Here is a 24,775-nt window from a genome sequence, read left to right on the forward strand (position 1 = left end):
CTGTCAGTACTTTTGGAAGGATGCTGTCTGGTTACTCCCGGGCTGAGCTGTCTGTGGAAATGCTGGGGTCAGGACTCCTGGATTCCCTCCACCCCTCCAGCTCCTTGCTTTTTTCTCTCCTCCTTTTTTCAGACTCGATGCTTTGTTTTTCCTATACAAAGTAGGCAGACGGGGCAGAATGACTCTGTCTCCTCCCGCTGAAACGGAATGGCTTCGTTTCTTACCCTCTTCGCAAATGTGGGCCAAACTGCGGTCATTCCTGGAGCTCTTGCCAAACCTTATTCTGGAGATGGCACTGCCTTGTGGTGCCTCGTGAGACCGTTTTCGGGTATCCAAATGCTTCTAAAGCGCACCACTGAGCTGCACGGGGAAATGTTTGGCTGAACGGAAGGGCTGGGTTCGAACTCCTCACCTCCTGCCCTTCCTTGTCAGGCACTTCGACAGGACTGGGAGAGGCGAGTTCATCTGGGAAAGGTGGCCACCCTGTTGCGCTCTTGCTCTTCCTCCCGAAGCCCAGTGAGCTGTGAGCCGGGCTCCTGGCATGCTGGGAACCTGACCAGGGTTTGAGTCCAGCGGCTCCTTAGAGACCAACGAGGTTTTCAGGGCGTCAGCTTTGGAAAGTCAAAGCTCCCTTCTTCAGTCTAACTCTCAAAAGCTTACGCTCTGGAAATCTCCTTGGTCTCTGAGGAGCCACTGGACTCCAGTCCTGCTGTTCTACTACAGACCAACGTGGCTCCCCACCGAAAACCTGCCTCTGCCACTGCGGCTGATGTCCTTGTGGGCGAGGCGAATGGCTTCGCGGTGGAAACGCGTCCGGATTTCCCCAGATGTGGCTCAGCAGGTCTTAGCTTGAATGCTCTTAAATGGGGACAAATGCGCGTGCACAGCTCGCCATCCTTGCTGCGGAGGATGGATTCTCCCCGAGAACAGCCCGCTCTTGTTTTCCTGCCAAGAGGAGGAGAGGAAAGAGCTGAGTTGGCCCAGTGCCTGCCCTTTGCTCCTGAGTGCCCATTCCCTTGGCTGCGAGGGACTCTGGGAATAAAGTCTTCCGGAAGCAGAGCAGTAGGGAGGGCAGAGCGAGGCGGGGTGATGGGGGAAGGGGGCTGAGGGGGGGGTTGATTCAGAAAATATGTTGCAGCTAATGGTCTTTATTCATTTGGCTGCTGGAAGTCTCACGCAGAATGTTATGAATGTTCCATAACAAAAGGACAGGATGAAAGAGAGACATTTGCATCCTGAGCGGGTCTGCCCTTCAGCCAGGCTTTTATCTCCCAAGCCTGCTTTCACAGGGGAGCTGTTCCTCTGTGCCACGTGCAGAGCATCTTCCCCTCACCACTGGTTCACATCTTAGTGTCACGGCTGCAATGGAGCAGGATTCCACTTGCGAGATCTTTGCACTGCCCGTGAGGTGATTGTTCTGGGCACGCTTGCTCTCTTGTTTACTTTCAGACACTCCAGATTAGGGCTGTGCATCTAGAAAGTTCCCATTTTCAGTTTTAGGGTTATAGAAAAATTTCATTTCATTACCAGTATGTTCTGGCTGGGGTGGTGCCGCCTCAGCACTGATCCATTTGGGTTTTTTGTTTTTTGAGTTTCAGCAGCTTGTGAACATCTTGACCACACGTGCTCAAACTCACGCTCTTCTTTTCAAGGGGCAAGGCTCTGGGGCAACTTGGCACCAAAACCGCGCAGAAAACAGTCCTCCCTCTAAACCATTGGCCCACTGAGTTTGAGAGTGTGCAACAGCAAGGTTCTGTGCTATGAACCCCGAGGAATGGGGAAGGCATGCGTAAAAGCACGTGTTGGCGGCTGTGCATGCATGCACACCTTGTTCTTTTCTCATCATCCAAAAACCTGTTGATCCAATGAGTTTCTCCTCAAGCACAGGTGAGCATTGATGGTGCCTGAGAGTACACAATGGTGGGAAACAAGTGGTGCCAACAATGCGCGCAAACAGGACAATGCTCCATTGCCAATCGGTCCAGTACGGCACAGCCAAATTAAAAAAAACATTCCTGCTTTAATGACAAAGCCAATAAATTTTGCCTTTGAGTCCCGCTGTTATGCCATATTTCCCTGCGCCTTCTAGTTTTGTTTCCACAATGAAGAGCCATTTGGGTGAATCCTCCTCCCTAAACTGATGCAGGAGCCCGGGCTGGGACTCCGTGCGTAAAAGTTCACAGAAGGGGAGGACTCGGGTTTTTCCTTCATGGGAAGTGGAGGGTGGATGGTCCTCTTTTTCCCTAGGATGGGCAGGTTGCTGGCTGCCAGTCTCCCTTTCTGACTAGAACCGTTAACCCAGAGTTGAATGCAAAGGAAAAAGGAGAAAATGGGATCACAGAAGAAACTGAATGAGAGAGTTCCGTTGTTTCGCCCCCAAATAAAGAATCTGATCTGATCGAGCCTTCCAAGTGGAATACTGATCTGGAAAGACTGAGGGGGGGGGTGCATGTGTGTGTGTGTGCATGTGCGAATGTGCTATATACACCTATTACCTCCCTGTCATTTAATGCTGGGTTAACAGTTTTAATCAGAAAAGCCCCCAAAGCCAGAAGGTTTTCTGGGCAAGATGAGCTCCTCAACCCACTATCTTGGGAAGACTTCAGAAGTCACAGTGAGTGGCCCTGGCATCCATGGCGCCTAAGCGAAGGGCAGCAGCAGCTGAAGGCCGCTGCTTGGGCATGAACCAGCTCCACGGACCTGGGGCCGCCTGGCTCTTCTTTAATAGCTGCTTTTTCTTTCCGATTTTCACCCTAATCTGCATAACATGAGCCTTCACAACAGCAGGGGCTCAGAGGATGGAGGAAACCTTTCTTTCCCAATCCCTCATGTGCAAACACATGTGGATGTTGCCGGGCTGACCTTTCTTGGCATTGTGCGTAAAAGTGCACAGAAAGAGATGGCGAAGGTGAAAACGACACTGGCACGATGGTGCCATGCCACCTGCTGCTCTCCTCCCTGGTGCAAAGCAAACCTTTGGTCCCTATGAGCCGCTCAATGGCAATGCCATTGCCCAGGAAGCGTTGGGGGAAAAGGCACTCATGCGCTCCATGCACACTCCCTTCCTGCCCACAGAGTGAATGCCCAGCCTCTCCCCTTTGGAGCCAATTGGTTGCACAATGAGCGCAGACAGACAGACTGGTCATTAAGGAAAACAAGAGGCTGCCGGATGGATCACCCCACCGCTTGGCCTGCCTGCACAGCCGCTGCACAATAAATACCGGAATGAAACACACCAACTTTTCGGCAGGGGGGAGTCATTACAGCCTCGTTTCCTGGATTTAGTTCAGTGTTCTGGAAGCCGCTTTAACACGATGAACCGGCAAGTTCTGTGTGTATTTTCAGCTCATGTTCTCATTATGCACACTCTTACTGCAGATCAGCCCAATGAGCTGGGATGGAGGGGGGCTTCCTGCAGTGTTACGTTGCCCTTCCAGAGGGCAGAAGATCTGAGAGCTTTGCACCAGATTGTTGTTGTTGTTGTTGTTATTTTATTCATTTTATATCCCGCTCTCCGTGCAAGTGGGCTCAGGGTGGGTTACATCAAACATAAAATGCAGGTTAAAATCCCATTAAGACCATACAATCATAAAAATGACAAATTTCATTCCCCAAGATGGTGGTCTTCGTGATCACCTGCTGGCATTACCTGTCTGGTCATGGGTCTCACCGTCACTCAGGCCCTGCCGTGGGCCACTGCCCTCTTTACTCCGGGCAGCCAGAGCCTCTGAGGAAGGCACACAGAGCAGATCCTATGGGTGGCAGCGGCCCTTCAGAGCTCCTGATCCTGGTCTTTGAGGGCCTCACAAGTCAGAACTGGAAGACTGTGATGACCCATGCCTGGGCAGCTTGGGAAGGTCTTTCACCCCAGTTTGGTGGCCCCTTCTGTGTTGTGATCTCATTGAGTTTTTTAACTGTGACATCACAAAGCAGCTAGGGCTGCCAGTTTCAAGTTGGGAAATTTCTGGAGATCTGAGTGGGGGGGGGTGAAACCTGGAGAAACCTGGAGAAAGTGGGGTTTGGGGACGGAAAGGACCTTGGCATGGCATAATTCCATAGAGTCCACCCCCCAAAGTAGCCATTTTCTCCAGGTGAACTGATCTCTGTGGCCTGGAGACCAGTTGTAATTCCGGGAGATCTCCAGCCACTACCTGGAGGCTGGCAACCCTACTGCCTCCTGATGTCAAAGTTTGTGCTTCTAAATCATATAGGGACATACAATGAAATGCAATCATTGCAAACTGCAGCTGCAATTTTTCAGGGCTTTCGTGGGTTCTCCCTCAGTCCAGGAGCCAGCTTGGTGGCTGTGCTGAAGGGGGTTGTGTTTGTAGTTGGGGGAGGGTGCCTGAGAAGGGGCAGTTGGAGCGTCCTTTTGTGTGAGTGTGAGATTCCAGGCAAGGCAATTCTTTGGGAAAAAGCCTCGGCAGGGCTTTTCACTTTGTGCAAGGCCAGCGAGCCAGGAGAATGCTCCGGTAAATAATCGGAGAGCGTAGCATGGGATTCTGCTGACCCCGGCACTGTTACTACCTGAAGGGAAAATGCCCCATAAAATATTGAAGGAAACTAATAGAAAACAAGACAGCATGACTAATGGAGGGGAGCTGGGCGCAGCTTGCCACGGCACGTGGAGGCCAGATCCCATGATGCACTGCTGCAGGCAGATCACCTTAGAAACCGGGTGTGGCCTGGGTGGGCTGAAGGTGCAGGCAAAGCAAGGCCCGGGGGGGGGCATAGGGAAAGGGGGGGCCAGGCTTGAGCAAGCGACACTATCCCAGGCTTCAGTTGCACCGTGACCATTCTCATGAGGCTTAAATACAGTGCAGTGGAGTGACGGAGGTCAAAGGTCAAACCCCTTGGGGGTTGAATCCCCTTGCAGATATGAAGCAGGTCTGGGTTTGCTTGACCATACATGAAAAGCCGAAGAAAACCTTTTCTGCTGAAGGTGTGGGAAGCACGGCTGGCCCGGCCTCCTTTGCATCTGGGTTTGGCACAGGTGGGTGGTGGTCCCAGCAGAGAGAGAAGAGGGGCCTGATTTGAGACCAAAGCATAGCAGAGTTTGGCCCTGGAACCTGCTTTCCTTGCCACGGAAAGCCAAATGAGCCATTTTACCTATCCGTCCGGCGACCAAATGTTTGTCTGGAAAATCCCTATTTTCACTTTGCCTCTTTCTTATGTGAATGGAACATGTAAGGCTTTGGTTTTGGGCTGCGTTTGGTTTTCCTACTGAATTTCCCCATAAATACCAACGTATCTATAAAGAGACAAAAAAAGGGAACACCTTGGTCTTCTCTCCTGGCAATTTCATCCTGACTTTCACCAAGACCACTACTAACAAAGAGCATGGTGGACTGGGGGGTATGTGCGTGCCTGCATGCACATGCACTTCCTATAACAACAACAACAACAACAACATTTGATTTATATACCGCCCTTCAGGGCAGCTTAAGGCCCACACAGAGCAGTTTACAAAGTGTGTTATTATTGTATTGTCGAAGGCTTTCACGGCCGGAGAACGATGGTTGTTGTGGGTTTTCCGGGCTGTATTGCCGTGGTCTTGGGTCCAAGACCACGGCAATACAGCCCGGAAAACCCACAACAACCATGTGTTATTATTATCCACAGGACAATCCCCCTGTGAGGTGGGTGGGGCTGAGAGAGCTCCGAGAGAGCTGCGACTGACCCAAGATCACCCAGCTGGCTTCAAGCGGAGGAGTGGGGAATCAAACCTGGCTCTCCAGATTAGAGTCCTGCCACTCTTAACCGCTACACCAAACTGGCTCCCAACTGGCTTCCCAACCCAAGTGCTTTGGATTTCTTGGCAAGGGAAGTGCTGGGACCCTTTTCTGGCTGGTCTTGGATTCTCTCCTCATCTTCTTATATCTCTGCAGAGAAGAGCAGTGAATCTTCCGGCTCCCGTTGCCTGCCCAGTTGGAAAAGCCACTGGATTTACAGGCCACCCGCCTGAGAGTGGGAGGAGGTCCTCCCTGCATTGTCAGCCTGCTTTTTAAATCAGCCGAGGCAACCTTGCGATCCCTTCTGGGGGGAGGCCCTTCTGATCCTCCTTGGCACCAAATGACAGGTGAAACCACCTGACACGCGAGGAGGTGAATATCGGTAGGGTAAGTTACGACACACACATAAGAAGCTGGCCGAGCTCCATCCGTCCTTCTCTTTCAGTCGTGTTTCTCGCTCTCGCTTGAATGTTCCTAGCTGGCTTTGTTGGTTGCCCCTCACCGGCAGCGCCTTTTGGCTCAGGCTCAGCCACAAGATGCCTGTCCCCTGCCTCGACCCCCATTTCAGCTTTCCTGTTGCCCAAGCATCCTTCTGTCTTAGAGAGAGAGAGGGAGTCAAGATGTTTTTTAATCTAAAAACATTGAACCTTGAACACCTGCCAGTCTTGGGTTCATCCTGAATTCTTCTGGCAGCCTTATCACCGAGCGTTTGGTTAGAAAGTTGGAGCCAAGTGCCGTGCCAGGTGAGACACAGGAAGCTATGCCGAAAGACGGGGGTCTCAGAATGCAGGTGGGGAACGCAATACTTTCCACAGTGCTTTCCTGACCTCAGAGACCCACTAAGCTACTTTTTGACTGACTGAGGGAAACACGCGGGTTCCAGGTGTGTGTTTGAGGTCAGGAAAATGGCACATCGGCAATGAGTTAACACCAATTTGCCTCCGCTCTGATCCCAGTTGGGGCTTCCCATGGCTGTCCGGTGGCAATGAATTCACTGGGAATCTGTGAAGGATGAACAAGCCTGCATCTTGCTCCACTGCTTCCTGACAATGGATCTTGGGGAGGGGGCACGTATCCTGCCTGACTCTGGCCAATTTGCCGGGAAGCCCAGCACCCTTCATCACACAGGCCAGTCTCAGCAACCGCCCCCCTCACCCTCTACTTGAACATCTCCACCAACGGCTGCCCTTTTCTCATTCCACCTGACCGTTAGTAAATATTGTGATTTGGAATCCTGAAACTGAAAGATTTATGAACTTGGGAATGAAGGAGATGTCGAGGAAGGGGGAGGAAGGCACGAATCTCCTTGCTTTGGCTATAATGGCCAAGGAAGAGGCTGGGGGGCGGGGAGAGGTTCCTCTTTCCTCTTCTTTCCTAGAGAGCTGTCAGAACTACTTAAGGGAAAGGAATGTGGCAGACGGCTGGCTGACAGAACTAATTGGCGGGCCAAGTCCCCATAGGGTGGCAGAGGCATCACTCTGTCCTCGTCAGGGGCAGCTGTGGCATCGCAGGCTCTTGCTTGTGGAAGCCAGGGGCTGGTGGCTGGCAGCCTCCTTGTCGAGTGGCTCACTGAGGTGGGATTTGCCCCCCCCCCAGCAAAGGAATCAGGTGGTAGAAGCTGCTCCTTAGTAGCCTTAGTCCTTCCTTGGCTACCCAAATTCTATCTTCTGGCTTCTTCTTTGGGTGTCTTTTTGCAATTTTTTCTGTGACTTGCTGGCTGCAGAAGAACGCTGCCCCCCCCCATGTTGTGAGCTTTCCCTGTCACTTGCTTTCCATCCTTACGTTAATTCTCTGTTGGCTTCCATGGGGAACAGGGCTTTGAACCATAGTGCTGGTACATACTGTGAAATTGCACCGCAAAAAGAAAAAAAGAGCCCCGCCTTCAAAAATGGACTTCTGTGCCCGTCTAGTTGGCAAGCCCTTCCTGACAAGCCAGCAAAGATTGGTGGGGAAACCATGGCAAGGTAGTCTTTGACTCAATTCTCTTCTAATGCAAGATTCTGGAAGACTGGAGGGTTTCGCTGTCAGTTTCATATCTCCTGGTGTAAAGGAGGGAGCATTGACTCTCGAAAGCTTACCGACTGAAAACCTTGTTGGTCTCTAAGGTGCCAACAGACTCAAATCCTGCTGGTCTCTTTTGGTTCTCTTCCGTACCCTTCCTGGCCTCCTTGAATGGTATCTTCTCATTCAGTGATACTCCCATTCATTTTGTTTCCCTGATGAATTTACAAATGGATTTTTTCTAAAAATCTGCCTGGAACCGAATGCATATCCTTGGCAATAGACTATACAGTTCCTGGATGCGCTCTGTTCCACCGATTTCTTTCATCAGCAAAAGCGAGAGCGGTGTCGCTTGGGGCTCTGCCTGTCGCTGCGGCATTCCAAAGCCCCCCCCCCCGATATGGTGGATGGACGATAAGTGGGTTTCTCCTGCTTTATTGCAAAGGGTTCCAGTTTGGGCAACCAAGGAGCAAGAGCACGAGGGTCAAAAGGGACAATGTGGCCAGAATATTTTATCCTGTCCGTGTTCCTAAGTGCCTTCCTCTCATGATATCTCATTGCCTTTTCATTGCTGCGTGCTGAATTGGGTTCTCTTTCTCTCAAGGAAACAACTTCCCAACTGATATTTGTTTCCCATTTGCAGTTTTCCAGGATGTTAACAGATAAACAAATTCCTTTCATCAGTTTTGTTTGAGCATAGTTTTATTCTCAAAAAACAGAAACAAGAGAACAGATGACAAGAAAAGAGGGCCATGAATCCCTAAGTTCAAGGGTTCCCAGCCTCCAGGTGGTGGCTGGTGATCTCCTGGAAGTACAACTGATCTCCAGGGGACAAAGATCAGCTCCTCTGGAGAAAATGGCTGCTCCAGAGGGTGCACTCTATGGCATTATACCCCGTTGGGCCCCCTCCCCTCCCCAAACCTGACCCTTTCTAGGCTCCACCCCCCAAATCTCCAGGAATTTCCCAACCTGAACCTGGCAACTCTAAGCTGCAGGGGTGAGAAATTTTTCCTTGTTTCATTTCTTTTGATAGTCATTTATGTTTTCGTCATGGTTTTGGTTTGCCACTTTTTGAAACTGGTTGTGTAGGTTTGTTTGTGTTATGCGTGTTTTTAATATGCCATTTAAATGGTACTGTACATACAATGTACATCATTTGTATGGATAGTATATTGATCTCCTGATGTGTAAACAGTGTTAGGAAAATGTGTACTTTTTGCAGAACAGTTGGTTATATGAAAATAAAGAATCACAAGTTCGGCTCACTCAAGGGAAAAGTGAAACCGAAAGGGGGATTTTCAGGTTGAAGCAAAAAGGACGATAATTTTGAGATCACCCCTAAACTCTGGCTGTTCTTCTCTGCTTCTTCCCACCTTAATCAGCCTGAATTTGTGTCATTTTTGCTTTATGCCTCAGTTCCCTAGCTATGACCTTCCTCACCTCCGTCCCTTTAATACGAGAAGGTGAAGCGGGTGGGCCGAACTAGCTTCGGTGAAAGAACCGTCCAAAGGAGCTCATCCTTGCTAGGGTCCCATGTGCCCCCCCAGGTGGTCTTTTGCTGCGCACTCCATGCCATCTTGCTGGGACTCTTTTTGTGGGGCAACCTGTTCTCTGAACTCGAAAGCGGGGTCATGTGCCCCTCCGTGTCCCCAGGCCCCTGGGCTGGCATCGTAGGAGCCCTGCAGGCCCTGGACCACTTTGGAAAAACAGAGATTGGAAGGCAGCCTTGACTTCTCGCCCTTGGCTCCTTCTTCACCCAGAGACCATTTTCTTTGTTGCCTCCATCCTCCGCTCTGGCTCCCTTTGATGCTCCCTTATTGTCTTGAGGGGGGGTGTGCCTGCTCTTTTGTTGTTTCTCCCTGGCCCATTGTTACCACTCAGTTTGCAAGCTCTTGTCTTCTCTTTGATTCCCGCAGCGAGAGAGACTATTTGTGTCTGTTGCTATATAATTAACAGCCACTGAAGCCCAAAACTGCCTCCCTCCACATACACAAGGGAGCCAAACGGGGTCAGAGCTGATTGTTGCCTCACCTGCTCAGATTGGAGAACAATGAGAATTGGGGGGTGGGGGGAGGCCGGGCCTGTGTTGGTGTGCGGCCTCTGTGTTGAATGGGCTGGTTCCTTTTCTCTTCTGGTTTGTTAGAAGATTATTAAGAAATGTGAAGCCTGAATCAGAAGTGGCCAACACCCAAGCGGGCTTCTTCAGGCAAACGGAACAAAGGGAAGCTTCCATCAATGGCTTGCATGGGTACATGGAGCCTCTGTGTTTAGGGACAGTCTATCTCAGAGGCACCAGGTGAAGGCCAGGAAGCAGACCGCTGGGTTAGAGGGACCATAGGTCTGCTCTAGTAAGGCCCTTCTTATGTTCTTTAGGCTGCTTCAGGAACCATTTGGTGGGGGGGTGGGTTGCACCCAAAGGTTGACTGCCCCATCATGGGCCCTAAAGAGATGAGGGGTCCTGGGGACAGTTTGCCCTTGGGAGTCATAGGAGGAGTCCTGGTTTTGGAGACTTCCACTGACTGCGCTTAGCCTGGATGATGGTTGTCATCTAGTTATGGGTGGCTAGATGAAGTCTTTAGTCCCGAAGCTCATCTGGCGTTTTCAATTGCCTGTCACAAAAGGACGGATTTCATAGCTAGGAAAATAGTAAAGAGTCCAGTAGCACCTTTATTACTAGCCAACTTTATTGTAGCATAAGCTTTCAAGAACCACAGCTCTCTTCGTCAGATGCAACTTTATTGTAGCATAAGCTTTCGAGAGCCACAGCTCTCTTCGTCAGATGCAACTTTATTGTAGCATAAGCTTTCGAGAACCACAGCTCTCTTCATCAGATGATGATGATGCCTCTGATGAAGATAGCTGTGGTTCTTGAAAGCTTCTGCTACAATAAAGTTGGTTAGTCTTAAAGGCGCTACTGGACTCTTTACTATTTTTGCAACTACCAACTCACACAGCTGACTCCTCTGGATCCATATCTAGGAAATGAACAGGTGTGACTCACAGCTACAAGATGTGCTAATGGCCTCTACGCCCCAAGCCTCCGATCCAGCAAGTTAATGTTATGCCACTCCAATCTGGGGGGCGTGATTTGTAGTCTTACTGTCTGAGAGACGCTTTTGCCACTCCTGAGCTGCTCTGCGGGTTCACAGACTCTTCCGTGAGGCCTCACTGACATCCTGTAGAGGCTGGTGGGTGCCGTTGCCCCTTCCAAGGGTGGATGCTTACTCCAAGGCTGCTCAGGCCTGGGCCGTAGCCTGACCTACAGAAGTGGAGGCCAGCGCAGCCCCCCCCCCCCCCGAAGGAGACAACCCACACCCCGGCTGGATTGAAGCGACTCTGGGAAGCCTTGCCGTGACCAGCCTCCCGTCGGCTTTGCAAATCGGCTGCATTTCGAGGGACAAGAGGTTCTGGGGCTCAGACTTGGTGACTGGGAGGCATCTCCGGTTTGTTTCACTCTTTCAAGTTATTTAAATGTTTTATTCTGCTGTCTACATTCACAAGTTCTTGATGCAGCTTATGATATAAAAGATAGTTTAAAAAATAAACAGTTAATAAATTCAGCTGGCATAGTGAAAAGGAAGAACAACTAGCAGCAGAAAAGTTCTCTTTCAGTCGGTGTAGAACAATAAATTTTGTGTAAGAACAGCAAATATTGTATTTTAAAAAAACAGAGAGGTATTCGCTGCAGCCTCCTCACCAGCAGCATAGCACAGAGGAGGTGAGGCTATCCCCCTCCCTGCAAGTGGGTGGGCAAAGAGGAAGTCCTTTGCCTGGTGCTCCCAAGTAAGTAATAAAGGGGAGGCACGAGGGGCTACCACTGGCAAGGGGCAAAGCGTCCAGGCGCAGGCTGTGCTTTCCAGGGTGTTGCCAGTGTTCATTTTGCCTTTGAATTTGTCTGGCTCAAAATGCTCACAACTTCTGGAAGTTCTTCTCCATCTTAAAAGTTTTAAAACTATGCCTAAATCAGCTCTGCGTGTGCCCCCTCAAGCCTTCAGGCTGACCTGGCTGCCTGCCTGCTTAGACGTTCTTGAATGTTTACCTGCTACTCACTGGTCGCCATGATCCTCATGACCAGGTCTCCCAACCCAGCAGTTTCGTCTGGGACTGTTCACTTCGGTCAGCTTGTAAATGTTCGGTGTTGTGTCTGCCCCCCTTCCAGATCTGAGTCAGGCTCCATTTTGTTCCTGTGTGTGTGTTTTATTGCAGTGGTGTTTGGATTTCTCAGTGGCTTTTCACAGAATCACAGAATCACAGAGTTGGAAGGGGCCATACAGACCATCTACTCCAACCCCCTGGCAAATGCAGGATGAGCCGAAAGCATCCCCGACAAATATTCATCCAGCCTCTTCTTGAAAACTGCCAGTAAAGGGGAGCTCACCACCTCCCTAGGCAGCTGATTTCACCTTTGAACTACTCCGACCATGAAAAAGTTCTTCCTAATATCCAGCCGGTACCTTTGTGCATGTAGTTTTAGCCCATTGCTTCGCGTCCTACCCTCTGCTGCCAACTGGAACAGCTCCTTGCCCTCCTCCAAATGACAGCCTTTCAAATATTTAAAGAGAACAATCATGTCCCCCCTCAACCTCCTCTTCTCCAAACTAAACATTCCCAAGGCCCTCAGCCTTTCCTCGTAGGGCTCAGTCTCCAGACCCCTGATCATTCTTGTCGCTCTCCTCTGCACCCTCTCGATTTTCTCCACATCCTTTTTGAAGTGAGGCCTCCAGAACTGCACACAGTACTCCAGGTGTGGCCTGACCAAGGCAGTATAGAGAGGGACTATGACCTCCTGCGATTTCGACGCTATGGCCCCTTTGATACAACCCAAGATTGAATGAGCCTTTTTTGCCTCCGCATCACATGGACTGCTCATATTTTCACCATGATTCGGCCTGTTTGGGGGCCCTAATCGGCCCGGCATGAAGCCCAGGAGCACTCCCAGGGCCGACAAGATGATCCTAGCAGTGATGTCATCACGGCACACCGGGAGAGGAGAAAATAGAGGTAAGTGCCTAGTCCCCCCCCTCCCCGCTGGGAGGGCAAGGAGACGCATCCCTAGATTGTGGTAGGCCTCCCTGTAAAGAGATGAGTTTGCTCTTTGCTGCAGTCCAGTCTAGTATGGCCCTAATCCAACTTTGGTGATGCCCCCAGATTTCTGCTCTGCCTGTTTGCTGGTGTGCAGAACTGCAGTTATTGCAACGGGGGTGGGGGGTGGGGATGCAATAAAGCGTCATCACTGTCTGACCCAACGAGGACACGACTAGTGAGCGCTGAGCACCTGTTGGTGTTCACATTCTGTTTGTGGGTTGCCAGAAAGGGACTGGCCTTTTGCCAGGAAGTTCCAGTGTTCCAGGGCAACTTAAGCCTGTTTGGAAGGGTGCTTTCCATGTACTCAAACATTTTCTGCCTGCTCATTCTCACTTCTGCTCTGATAAAGCGAGCTCTGAGGGTCTCTCTACACAAGGCACCTCAGCGCGTGTTCATCAAGTGTGGGGAGACGCCATGTTAGTCGGGAAGCGTAGTTTAAAAAGACAGAGCTGGTGGAGATCACTCCTCAGAGGGTTTGTTACTTTTGTCTTCACCTCCTAGAAGACTCTTTCAGTTTCACTTCTCTGTGTGGGATCGCAAACAGAGGACAGTGAGGAATGGAAATGGGCTGGAGCTGCCTTCCAGAGCCGGGCTTGGACCTGGAGAGGTTATAATGGGCTGAAGTTTCCCTTCTGGCATTTCACAGCCCCTTCACACAGCTCCAGTCTGTAGCAAAGCCTTTGCCCTGCCACCAACTCTGTCTTTTTAAACTACCCTTCCTGACATGTGTTCACGTGTTAGATGTCTCATGTAGAGAGACTCTCACCTGTGAGAGCTCATGCTGGAAGAAACGCTCTCGGTCTTTAAAGTGCCACCAGACTTCAGTTTCATTTCACGATGCAGCTACCCCTCTGGTGTTCTCACACAGCCTGGTGCTCATCCCTGGATTGTTCCTGTTGCTGTGCCACTCTGCAACCATTTGTTTAAATGCGGAGTGAACCAAAAGGTCATTCAGATATTTATAAACACCGTTTTTCAAACAGGCACTTGCCTAAGTCATGTTGTTGCTATTCAGGTAGCCTTAGAGGAGTTATAGCTCTCCTCCCCACATGGCCTTTAATTACCGGACACAACCATCCAGGGCCCTCAAGGAGAATCAACATCACCTGCTACTGAGATGTAAAAGTGGACAGAAACCCCACCCCTTCTGCGTAGCTGCAAAGCTGTCCAGCCCCTGCTTGTGTGGGATGGTGGCGAGGAGGTCCATGGGCTCAGCTCCGAAATGGCTGTGACCATCGCAAATGCTGTGTTCCTTTGCTGAATGTGTTCACCATGAAGCTCACAGCATCCCAAGACAGAGCTCTTGGAAGCCCATAAGATTTCTTCTGAATGCATGCTGACAGATTTCAGATATCCGGAGCCAGTTCTGAGAGGAGCCAAGAAAGGTTCCCCCAAGAGTGCTTTTAGTTTTTTGAAAGGGTCATTCTTTGCTCTGAGTCGTAACCCCTGGCTCAGATGAATCCCTGCATGTTTGCCCAGCTGGACAGGACTTTCTAGGGTTGTGAGTGGCAATTTTGGAAGACTCTGGACCCTGCAAAAAAAGAGTCTGAGAGCTGCACCTCCTCTGGATAAGTCTCTTTCCTCTTGAGGAATGGAACTTTGGCCAGGTCCAGAGCTGGGCTGCTTTCGCAGTACTTATCCCATAGAATTTCTTCACAGCTAACTTCACAGTTATTCATTGGTGAAAGAGAAAAACTCAGACTGGAGAAGAGGCCTCTCTGGAAACTCTGGGGTGTATCCGCTTCCTTTGCAAAACTCTTCCCTTTCAGCTCATCTTGGAGCTTTGACTGCATGGCTTATTCCCCAGTTGCATTTTGGATGTTTTGAGGTCCGGGCTTCCTAAGCTGCCCCCCCTCTTCCTCCTCTTTTCCTGTTGCTTCTTCTTATCTTTCATGGCACTGCTACCGAGTTCTGCTCAGCCAGACTGTCTCCTTTTGAACCGGGGATCTTGCTTTTCTTTCCTCTGAATACCTGCTGAAGCAGAATTGCACAAAGAACATTTGCTCCCCACCCGATGTGAGGCGGAAATCTTGACAGGAATAAAAGCACCTTCCCGTTGGCCTCTCCCTGGGCTGCCTCTTTCCCCCCTGCACTTCGCGGCCACTCCTGTCCCCTCGGAATGAAGTTTTCACCCAAAGCGACGTGCCACTTTCTCCATGGAAGTGGCACAAATCTAAAGCATGCCATCAACTCTGCTGTGGGATGTCATGGGATGTTCACAGATTTTCCAGCTGATCCGTCTCCTTCCCGAGGTGGAATTGTCTTGTACATCCCCTTGCTTCATAGCACCAAAGAGACTTCTCAGCAGACAACAGCCATTTTTTAGCCTGTTCAATACTTAAGATTTTAAATAACCCATTCAATTTTAGGGGTCAGCTTGTAACTTGTGTGCTAGCAAGGGTGTGAGCATGTGAACACAGCTTTGACCGCATACTTCAGAAGTAACTCCACGGATCCTGATGGTTGCTCCACCCACCACAAGACATCTCAATCCCTCTTTATTTGCCCTTTTCTTCTAAGCTGTCTGGTTCCTTCCAGGACCTGCTCTGAATTCTTTGTGTATGACCTTAAAGCTCATTTAGAGAAGAGAAAAGGCAGAAGCACTTGGGGGCCTTTTAGCGAAGGAAAAGAAGAGATGAGGAGATGGAATTGGTTGGGTTTATGCGTGGTGGGGAAAATCAAGAGAGATAAAAAATGTTTTCCCCTCTCCCATAATGCTAGAAGTTTGGGTAACCGAAATTGATGGAGAGCAGGTCCAAGACAGGCAAAGGGAGAGGAGGGCTTCAGATAGTTCGTAACTTGGCTTCTGGAACTCACCACCACTGGATGAGTATGCACTGTGAAAAGTACTCCTTTCCTTGCATGTGGTGTAAATCAACTGTCTACTAGCCACGGATGACTTCAAAAGGGGATTAGAAAAATTGATGGAGATTAGGTTTATCTACTATGCTGTAGGGGTGAGCATGTCAGTCTAGGGGCTGGGAGAACACTTTCAAATCTCCACCAGCCATGACGGTCCCTAGATGACTTTGGTCCAGCCATCCTCTCTCGTCCCAACCTACCTCGGAAGGTCTGTGTGCGGATGGATACAAGGGCACCTAAGAAGAGGAGGGGCTGATGAATGTACCAGGTGTAACAGCTCAATGGTGCCTCTATGATCAGGCGCTCCTTGTCTGTGCAAGAGACTCTGCTAGGTGTACAGGGAGGGCCAGTTTCGCCCAGGCCCGGCTTGGGGGCTTCTGGAGGAGGGCGGGTATCACTGTTGGCACTGGCACATTTGGTGAGACCCAGCCAGGCAGTTTTCTGATCTTGTTAGGTAGGATTTAGTCCCCTCTTCACAGTTTCCCTTGCCAAGAAGGATCGCGCGTTCTTTGATGCCAAACCTCCCCTCCCCTCCCCTCCCCTTCGACATGAAATGGACACATCCTGATTTCCCTCTTTGTAGGTTTGCCCTTCTCAATTACACCGCAGTGTGCCTTAAAAAAACTTATGAATTTATTTATAGGATTCCACTCCCCCCCTCCTCCGAATCGCGACTTTTTTTTTAACGACTCCTCTGCCGTAACAAATTCTACTTCATAAAGCAAAGGTTACAAGTTATTACTGCCTGGCGGAAACAAACGCCGGCAGCTGATCCTTATTCTGGGCCGTGGAGCTCGGCTCTTAGAATACTTAATACTGTTTCAATCAACGCTCTGGATTTATTCCAGTCGCTGCGGATGGCGGGTGTGTGTGTGTGGGGGGGGGGGGGGCTGCTGCTGCTTTGGAACTCTGTTTCCCCTCCACCCCACTTGCTTTGATAGAGTTTGCTCCAGCTCCGTCTCTTGCTATTTCTTCTCCGTAGGTGGAGCGAGGAGGGACTCTGATGGGTATGCATGGAGTAGAAGAGCAAATTGGATGAGCCTTTGGTAAAGATCTGGAGGGGGAGCTGTGGAGGGGGGGGGCGGGCTGAAGGCAGGCAACTTGCAGCTCAGTGGACAGTGTGTTGCTTTTGAGTTGAGTGTTGGGGCGGGTGGGGACTAGCCTTCCTCTGTCACTGGTCTCCAGCATTTGGTAGCTACGCTGTCTCTCAGTATGGAGTTTCCATTTAGCCATAAGCACGTAAGAGGCCCAGCATCCTGCTTCCAGCAGTGGCCAGCCGATAGATTGCCCCTGATCGGTGCCCGCAGCATTTAGGGGCAGACTGCTTCTAAACATGGTGATTCCGTGCAGGATCAGACCCAAGGAAAATCTAATCCGTTCCTCCTGTCTCCAATATTGGCTGACTAGATGTCTCTGGGAAACCCGCAAGCTCCCCTGTCACTGCCCTCCCCAGCAGTTCGTATTCAAAGGTACAGTGCTCTTGAACATGGTGGTTCTGTTTAGCTACGCCCACCCAATGGCAAGTGCTTTGCGATTGTTCCTCACGTTTTGAGTCCCTTGTTTGAGAAGGCACGGGAGAGAGAGAGAGAGAGGAAGCCGCAAGCGACAGGTGGAAGTGGGAAGTGTCGAAAGATGTCCAGGCGAGATTCTTGCTGTGAGCCGCGTTGGAGCAGAAGTCTTCCAGGCTGACTTCCTCATTCCGCGGCATTGTTACAGCAGAAGAGAGGCCCGTTGCGCGCACAGCCGCTGCACCCCGGGGTCGGGCACCTCCAGGCGGGTTCTTGGCAACTGGGCGGAAAGAAACGCGGGGTGTGGGTGGTGGGATCAACGCCTCTAGAGCCGCCCCCCTCCACTCTCGGGGGCCATAGGAGTGGCACCTCCCTGTAGATTCCTCTCGCCCCAGATGCCCCCCCCCAGGTCCTTTCTCTGGAAGCCGAGGAAGGTCTTCCCCAGCCCCTGGTACTGGGCAGGCTTTTAACCGGCGTCAGGAGCCGCCCCATGCCAGGCAGAAGCTCTGCCGGGACCTCTGAGACTCGCATCACACCACGCGCAGCCCTCTTGTGCCGGATCAGGCCCGTGGTCCGTCTCGTGTGTCCCTCTTGCTTGCTCTGGCAGTGGCTCCCCAGAGCTGCAGATGGGGGGTCCCCTGGGGGGCTGCTGCTGAGAGTACGACCCGGGGCCTTTCCCAGGCCACCTTGGTGGCCTCCCATTGGCAACGGGTCCTTCCCCCTATTTGGCAGCAGCTACCAGGCAACACAAGAGCAATGCTGCCTGGGGGGGGGGGGTCCTGTCGCGGGAGGTGGCCAGGACGGCACCCGGCACCCCCCGCCTGCCAAGCAGACCTTCTGCCTCAGCCTCTCCTCCTGTGCTCGCCTCGCCAACTTTCTGCCTTGCCAGAGATCGCCTCACCCTCCCGGTGGGGCCAGTTTTCTCCCCCAGTGCTGTGCATCTCGGAAATAAAACTGCATTAACTAGAAAAACTCTGGGATTTTTTTTAACATTATGTCCTCCTGTTGCCATAACAACCTAATGCAAATCTCCTTTCTTTCCTCCCTTCCTCCCTCTTGTGTGTGAGTATGTGCGCGCACGCGCACGCGCACGCCCAGCCTCTCCGAAGCCAGTCCGCTTCCCCAGTCCCAGAGTGGCTCCTTTTAGTCGCAGCCTGTGCTTGTGGCTTTTGGAAACAGCTGCCTGAGGACCCCTGGCTATTAAGGTGCTTAGAGGTGCAATGGGCTGAAGGGGGGGGCGGGCAGGGTGGAACCAGAAGTGGGGGGGGGGCAAGACCTCCCCCCCCCAGGCTCCTGCACATCCTTTCCTCTGCCTCCTCTTCTCCTGGCGTTTCCTCGTTGGGGAGAATTCTCCTTTCTCCCGAGGAAGTTGGTCCTCTCATTAGGTGGCGTGAGGCAGGTTGCCGCAGGCAGCAGAGAGTGGCAAATTGTCAGCTCTTTAATTGATTGTAATATATTGCCAGACAGAGCTCCAGTTTAATTCTTTTGTTTCTGGCGCAAGTTTCAGCAGGCGTGAGAAATTGTGCCCCTGAGAAGGATCCATCCCAAGGGGTGGGCCTGTGTGCTGAGTCATCCCTGACAAGGAATCCCAGGTCACCGGACACAATTCCTGTCCCCTCCTTGGGTACCATCAGGCCGAGAGCGTGCCTGCCCCGCACAGCCATGTCACGCAGACCCCCAGCACCTGGCCCAGAGGGATGCCTTCTCCAGGCGAGGCTGAGCCCCCCAGGACCGCCGCACCCCAGCCCAACGAGAACCCCCTGCAGCCCTAGATGTTTCAGGTAGGGTTGCCAGCCCCCAGGTAGCAGCTGGAGATCTCCCTGAATTACAACTCGTCTCCAGGCCACAGAGATCAGTTCACCTGGAGAAAATAGCTACTTTGGGGGCTGGACTCTATGGAATTATGCCATGCCAAGGTCCGTTCCCTCCCCAAACCCCACTTTCTCCAGGTTTCACTGCCCAGATCTCCAGGAATTTCCCAACTTGGAGTGGGCAGCCCTAGTTTCAGAAGCAGTTTGGGTACACAACACCAAGCTGAACAGGAGGAAGGTGGCACAGAGATCTTGCTGCCCTTCAACTTTGACTCCCCCTGGAGATGAGAGAACAGGAAGACAGAACAGGGGCCAAGTGACAGCCTTGCCGGTTCACAGAGTCATTGGCTCAATTGATGAGGCGGGACTTGGGACACCTGAGTGACAGCTGGGAAACAGGATGTGAGCCACTGTGCAGCTCCGTTGGGCCCCCCACGCATGGCATTCTGGGGAAACCTCCACACAGCCCAAGGTCTTTTGGCACCCAAGTCAGTAGACAGGAAAATGAGAAGTCTAGAATAAAAGTTGCACTTAGTGAGCATTCAAAACGAACAATTGATAAGTTCTTCAAAAGCCCTCCGTGTCCCATTAGAACAGACCAAAGGTCAGCACAGACGGGGATTCTAGAAGCAGGCTTCTGTCAAGCTTCTCTCCAGGCCCCGCAACCTCCAGTGCCCTGGCCAGTTCCCTGGGTCTGCCAAGCGGTCAGACTGCCCTGTGCACGTCTGCGCCTTGGAATACATTCTCCTCAGAGGCTTTGAGAAGCAAGAAGATGTATACACATTTACAAGAAAAACGTTCTTGTTATTTTTACTTTTTATTTCTGAAGACTTGAAGCACGGTCTAAAAGTATGTGTAATGCGTGCTGTCTTTCTGTTATGCATCAATTTTAAAAGTTTAATATGCAGGGAAGCAAAGAAATTGTCCAACGGAAGTTAAAAATAGCTCAAAGATATAATCGGTGGGTTGGATCCAGAATTAATTGGCAATTTCCACCGATTCCTTCTTCCTGCTGCAGCTCCCCTCCTGTCGATCTTCGGAGCCCTCCATCCAGGCCCAAGTCGCAGCGTTTCCTCATCATCAGTGGGCTGTATTGGGAAGGGGGAGGCTGGAAAGTTCCATTCCACCGCTGGAAAATTGAGTCTGGATCCAACCGCAAGTATAATATCACCCTTCTTCCCTTTAATAGTAAACTTGATAGTTGTGTGTCTACCTCCAAGGCAGAGAAAGGCCAGTCCAAGGTTTCTGCTTACTTGAGGGTCTCCCCAGGGAGGCTGAGAAATATTAGCTTTAAATTGAAAAAGGAGATGAGAACTGAGCGAACTTGCCGCCTTCTAGGAAGTGGGGGGTTTTGATGGTAGTTCTATGTAAAGAAAACAACAGAAATCCTAGGCGAGCAGGGAGCTGGGTTTCTAGTCATATGCTGAAGGTGTGATGGGTGGTGGAGGTGGAGAGTACCCCATTGTTTCTCCCCCTCACCTTGCAATTGCTCACAGACCCCCCCCACATGTATGACAGAACATGATTTCTCATGGGTATGGTGCCTGGGTGCATATGGAGCGATGCAGGAATTCTTGGGCAAAATTAGACCCCTTCCTGCTCCAAACAGTTTCTGCCGGAGTTCAGTGATAACGGAGTCAAGGAATATGATACGGCCATGCTCCAGGGGGGACGAGGGCCTTCCTTGGTGCAGTGTGAACGAGGAGGGCAAGATGAAGATGTGGAGGACCTGATGAGGTGCTTTGAGATGTGTAAAGGGCAAGAAGTTGCAACTTGGTAAAAATGTGCCAGGTTTTACTTTCTCTCTGTCTCTTTCTCTTTTCAAGAATTGGTGGGCAGGAGGACACTGGCGCATCTGTCAGCCCCCTGCCCTCCCACCATGTACAGTCACCGATGTGGTGGTGCTTGGGTCATAAGAACACCCAGTTGCTTATTTTCAGAATCTCCTTGAAGCAGATTTTTTTCCTTTTGTAGCACCTGGGAGAGCTACTCTTTGCTCCTGCCACGGCACCTGTGGCTGACATATTTGGGTGCCGTATGCAGTACAGCACATGCCTGCTGGAGGCGGCAGGCAAGCCAGAGATGACATCTTAACTTTTTCTTTTTCTCTCTCCTTTTTTTATTTATAGCTTCTTGCTCAATGTCATCAGCGCGTTCATACAGATGCTCCCTTTCCCTACGTGTTAAAAATACATATCTTTCTCTCTTCCTCTATGGATGCACACCTCCACATTCAGCCCCCGAGAGGATTCATTTAGCAAAGTGACTGGAGAGATGTTGGCGGATGATGTTCAGGCAGTGGGCACGCGGAAGGTAATTTTTGGCATGGGTGGGAAACAAGCAGTCGCTGCTTCACAGTCCATGTTGGGAGGGCAACGTCATACGGCTGCACCCGGGATCTATTTTGGGGCTGAGAATGACTTTCAGAGGGCAGAATCATTCCCTGGAAAATTGGGGAGTGATCCGCCTTTTTCATTCCTCTTCACTGCCATGGCTCCAAGCTCTGCTGCTGCTCTGTTTCCTTAGCAGTTGTTGCTTCTTTCATTGTGGAGGATTCCACCCCAGCCACGCCAGGATCATGGGGGAAAGAGGGCAGCTCTAATGTGGCAGTAGGAAGCCAAATCACCTTGGGCTAGGTCACAAGGGCACGGAGGGGCCACACAGTCAATTTTGAGAGTGAGGGCAATTTCCCGAAGGGAACCCAGCCGGCCAGGGATCACGGAGCGTCTCTTTACGCAATACTTTTTTTGACATGTGTCCTTCATGTGTTGGGAGATGCAGTGTTATCCAGGAAGCTTACTTTTAAATGACAGAGCCGGCAGAGATCACTCTGGAGGGGACAGATTCTCTCACAGTCCTCCACTGCCTCTGGCATCTCCCCTTCTCGAGTCTTTGCCCTGCCAAGGCTCGGTTGATTCAAAATTTTAAGCAGTGAGGGTGGCAGGGTAAAAACTCTGGAATGGGAGACACTCCGGCACACCAGAGGTGGCAGAGGGCCGTGAGAGGATCCGTTCCCGCCAGAGCCATCTCCGCCAGCTCTGTCTTTCAAAACTACACTTCCCAGCTAACCTTGCTTCTCCCAACACTTGACAGACATGCACAGAGGCATCTCCTGTAGAGCGACTCTGAGGGATTGAACAGGATAACAGTGCCACACGACGTAGCCAATCAGATCTGTTACATGGTTGGCGTAACCAATCGGATCTCATATTGATTGGCATAGCCAATCATATCTGCTACATGACCGCATCACATTGGGCAAATAAGCCAAGGGAGAGAGGGTGCTAATGAATTAGACAAATACTGTTGTAGAATATGCTTAAAAAGCATCCCAAGAGCATTTGTGGTGTGGATAAAGGAAGTGCTGGAGAAATAAGTACTGGAATTGATAAATCATAGCTTTGTATCAGATTGCGGGATGGGAGGCGACACAAGCCGCGGTCTTGCCGGGTGCCAAAGCTGATTTCCTCTGAGAAGATCAGATCGCAGGGTGGACTGGGAGGATGCTGCCGTGGAGCAAATCCCTCTCTCATCGCACAATAATTCACAACTGTGTACTAGATAATGTGACAAGTGGATAAGGCTGGTGATAGGGCCATAATTTCAATGGCCTCTTTTGACTGAGAAACATGGAATTAGGTGGAGAACGCTGGTCTAGCCAGCTGGTGTACTCATGCATGCACGTCCACATAGGACCACTTAACCTGCTGCGTTGGTGGAGCATCACAAACACGGGAGAATCCACTTTTGTGGGACACGTTTAGAAAATGGAGCCTTGTGAACATATGAATGCCTTCTGCTGAGCTGCACCGTCTGCTCATTGCTGCCCCCTCTGCTGGCAGCTGCGCCCTTAGAGAAGGCTCTCTTGGACTCCGGTGCCCTGAGATCCTTCGAACCCTGGGCGTTCTCCATGCCAAGCGAATGCTCTGCTCAGAGCTATGGTATATGAGGTGCAATGAACATATTAATTGGCCCAGTGAGTCCATCTGGCTGAGAGACCCCTCTCCTAACACCTGCTGCCGCCTAAGGTCCTTTAGAGCCAGTTTGGTGTAGTGGGTAAGAGTGGCAGGACTCTAATCTGGAGATCCGGGTTTGATTCCCCACTCCTCTGCTTGAAGCCAGCTGGGTGACCTTGTGTCAGTCACAGCTTCTAGCTCTCTCTGCCCCACCCACCTCACAGGGTGATTGTTGTGGGGATAGTAATAACATTTTGTAAACCACTCTGAGTTGGTGTTAAGTTGCCCTGAAGGACAGTATATAAATTGAATATTGTTATTGTTGTTGTTCAACTGTACGCACCAGGAACAGCTTGGACTTTGAGCCTCCAGCATGCAAACCATGCCACGGCCACCTCCCTTCAAAGTTCGAGCCCTTCCTTGCTTTCCCCAAGACTTCCAGGGGACCAGCGGATTTCTTGGAAATTTATCACAAGTCCTGCCAAGGGAAGGTTGGCAGTGCAGGAGAAGCATCTCTGGACGAGGGCTTGCTCACGGCTGTTGCTGTCTCCCAGAGCGTATTTGGAGGGTTCCAGGTGGTCCTCAAAGCTCGCTTGGGGCACATTGAGTGGAATCCCAAAGGTCTGGCTGCTGCCTGTCTTGACTTGAGCGCATCCCAAAGGCACACCCCAGAATCCTCTGTAATGTGTAGCGTTGCCTTTCCTTGTGGAAAGCCATTGGCTGGAAGGAAAAGCGCAACTGGGAAGCATCATAATACGTGCATGTGAAGTAGTCATGGGTGCCCTGGCTTATCTTGGAGCTCTTTCCTCTTCCTGGCTGGAAAAAGAGGTCTGCGGGTGCCACTCCCCTCCTCTCTGAATTTCCCGCTCTGCTCCGGACTGCTGGCCTCTTCCGACCCAAACACGCCCACCTCAGTGTGGGTGTGGCGGCTTGTAATCCATGGGCCACCCAGAAGCTCTGGAGGAGCAATCTGCCGAGATTCATCTTTCCAGGGGTGGGGGAATCCATTGTGTTTAATTATGGTGGTGTTTATGATGACACAATGCGTGGTTGGCTGCCTAATGTGCCTTGGTTGCCACTGGGGCTTCCACTTTGGGTTTCATTGGCTGGAAAGGGAAAAGAAATGGGGAGAGAATTGTCATTGATGGAGGAACAGAGCAGTGCACAGCCAGAAACTATTGTGAGGCAGGCGATGAAAGACAAGATCACAGGGAAGGTGGAGAATCGAAGGCGAGCAGCATTCGCGTGCATTGGAGTGCTTTTTTTTTTGTATTGGCTCCATCCCTTATCGCTAATTTGCAGTGCACGTTTCCAGCTAGGTGGAAGAAGAGGGGAGAGCTGGAGGGCAAAGGGAGGAAGATGAAGATGAAGGGTAAACCAGCAGGAAGCAGGGAGGGGGGCTGTGTGTGTGTGTCCCAGTTTCTGCCTCTTTGTAAATGTGCTTCGCCTTTGCAGGACTTAGGCGTATTTAGGTAGTGCCAAAATACTTCCCAATTGGAGTTGCTCTCAGGGGTGTGGGGAGAGCCGCTGAAGAGCTCAACAACCAGGGCTAACCTGCCAGGGTCCCCCATCCTTAAAGCTTTTCTCCTCGTGGCTATCAACTCTGAGCCTTCGACAAGCCACTGGCTGAGCTTTTGCAATGTCACAGGAGGAAAGGGTCAGCCATGCCGCACTGGAAATCCCGTGCCCTTCTTCGGCAAAGGGGCGATGTCTCAATCAGGGCAAAGAACTGGAAGGCTTATGAGCTGCTCAGGGGAATGAGGACATAAGGGGGGCAGTTATGGGCCTGGCTCATGGAAGGGCTCCCCCCCCCCAACCGT

This window comes from Eublepharis macularius, chromosome 17 (genome assembly GCF_028583425.1).
Source record: "Eublepharis macularius isolate TG4126 chromosome 17, MPM_Emac_v1.0, whole genome shotgun sequence".
NCBI classification, from domain to species: Eukaryota; Metazoa; Chordata; class Lepidosauria; order Squamata; family Eublepharidae; genus Eublepharis; species Eublepharis macularius.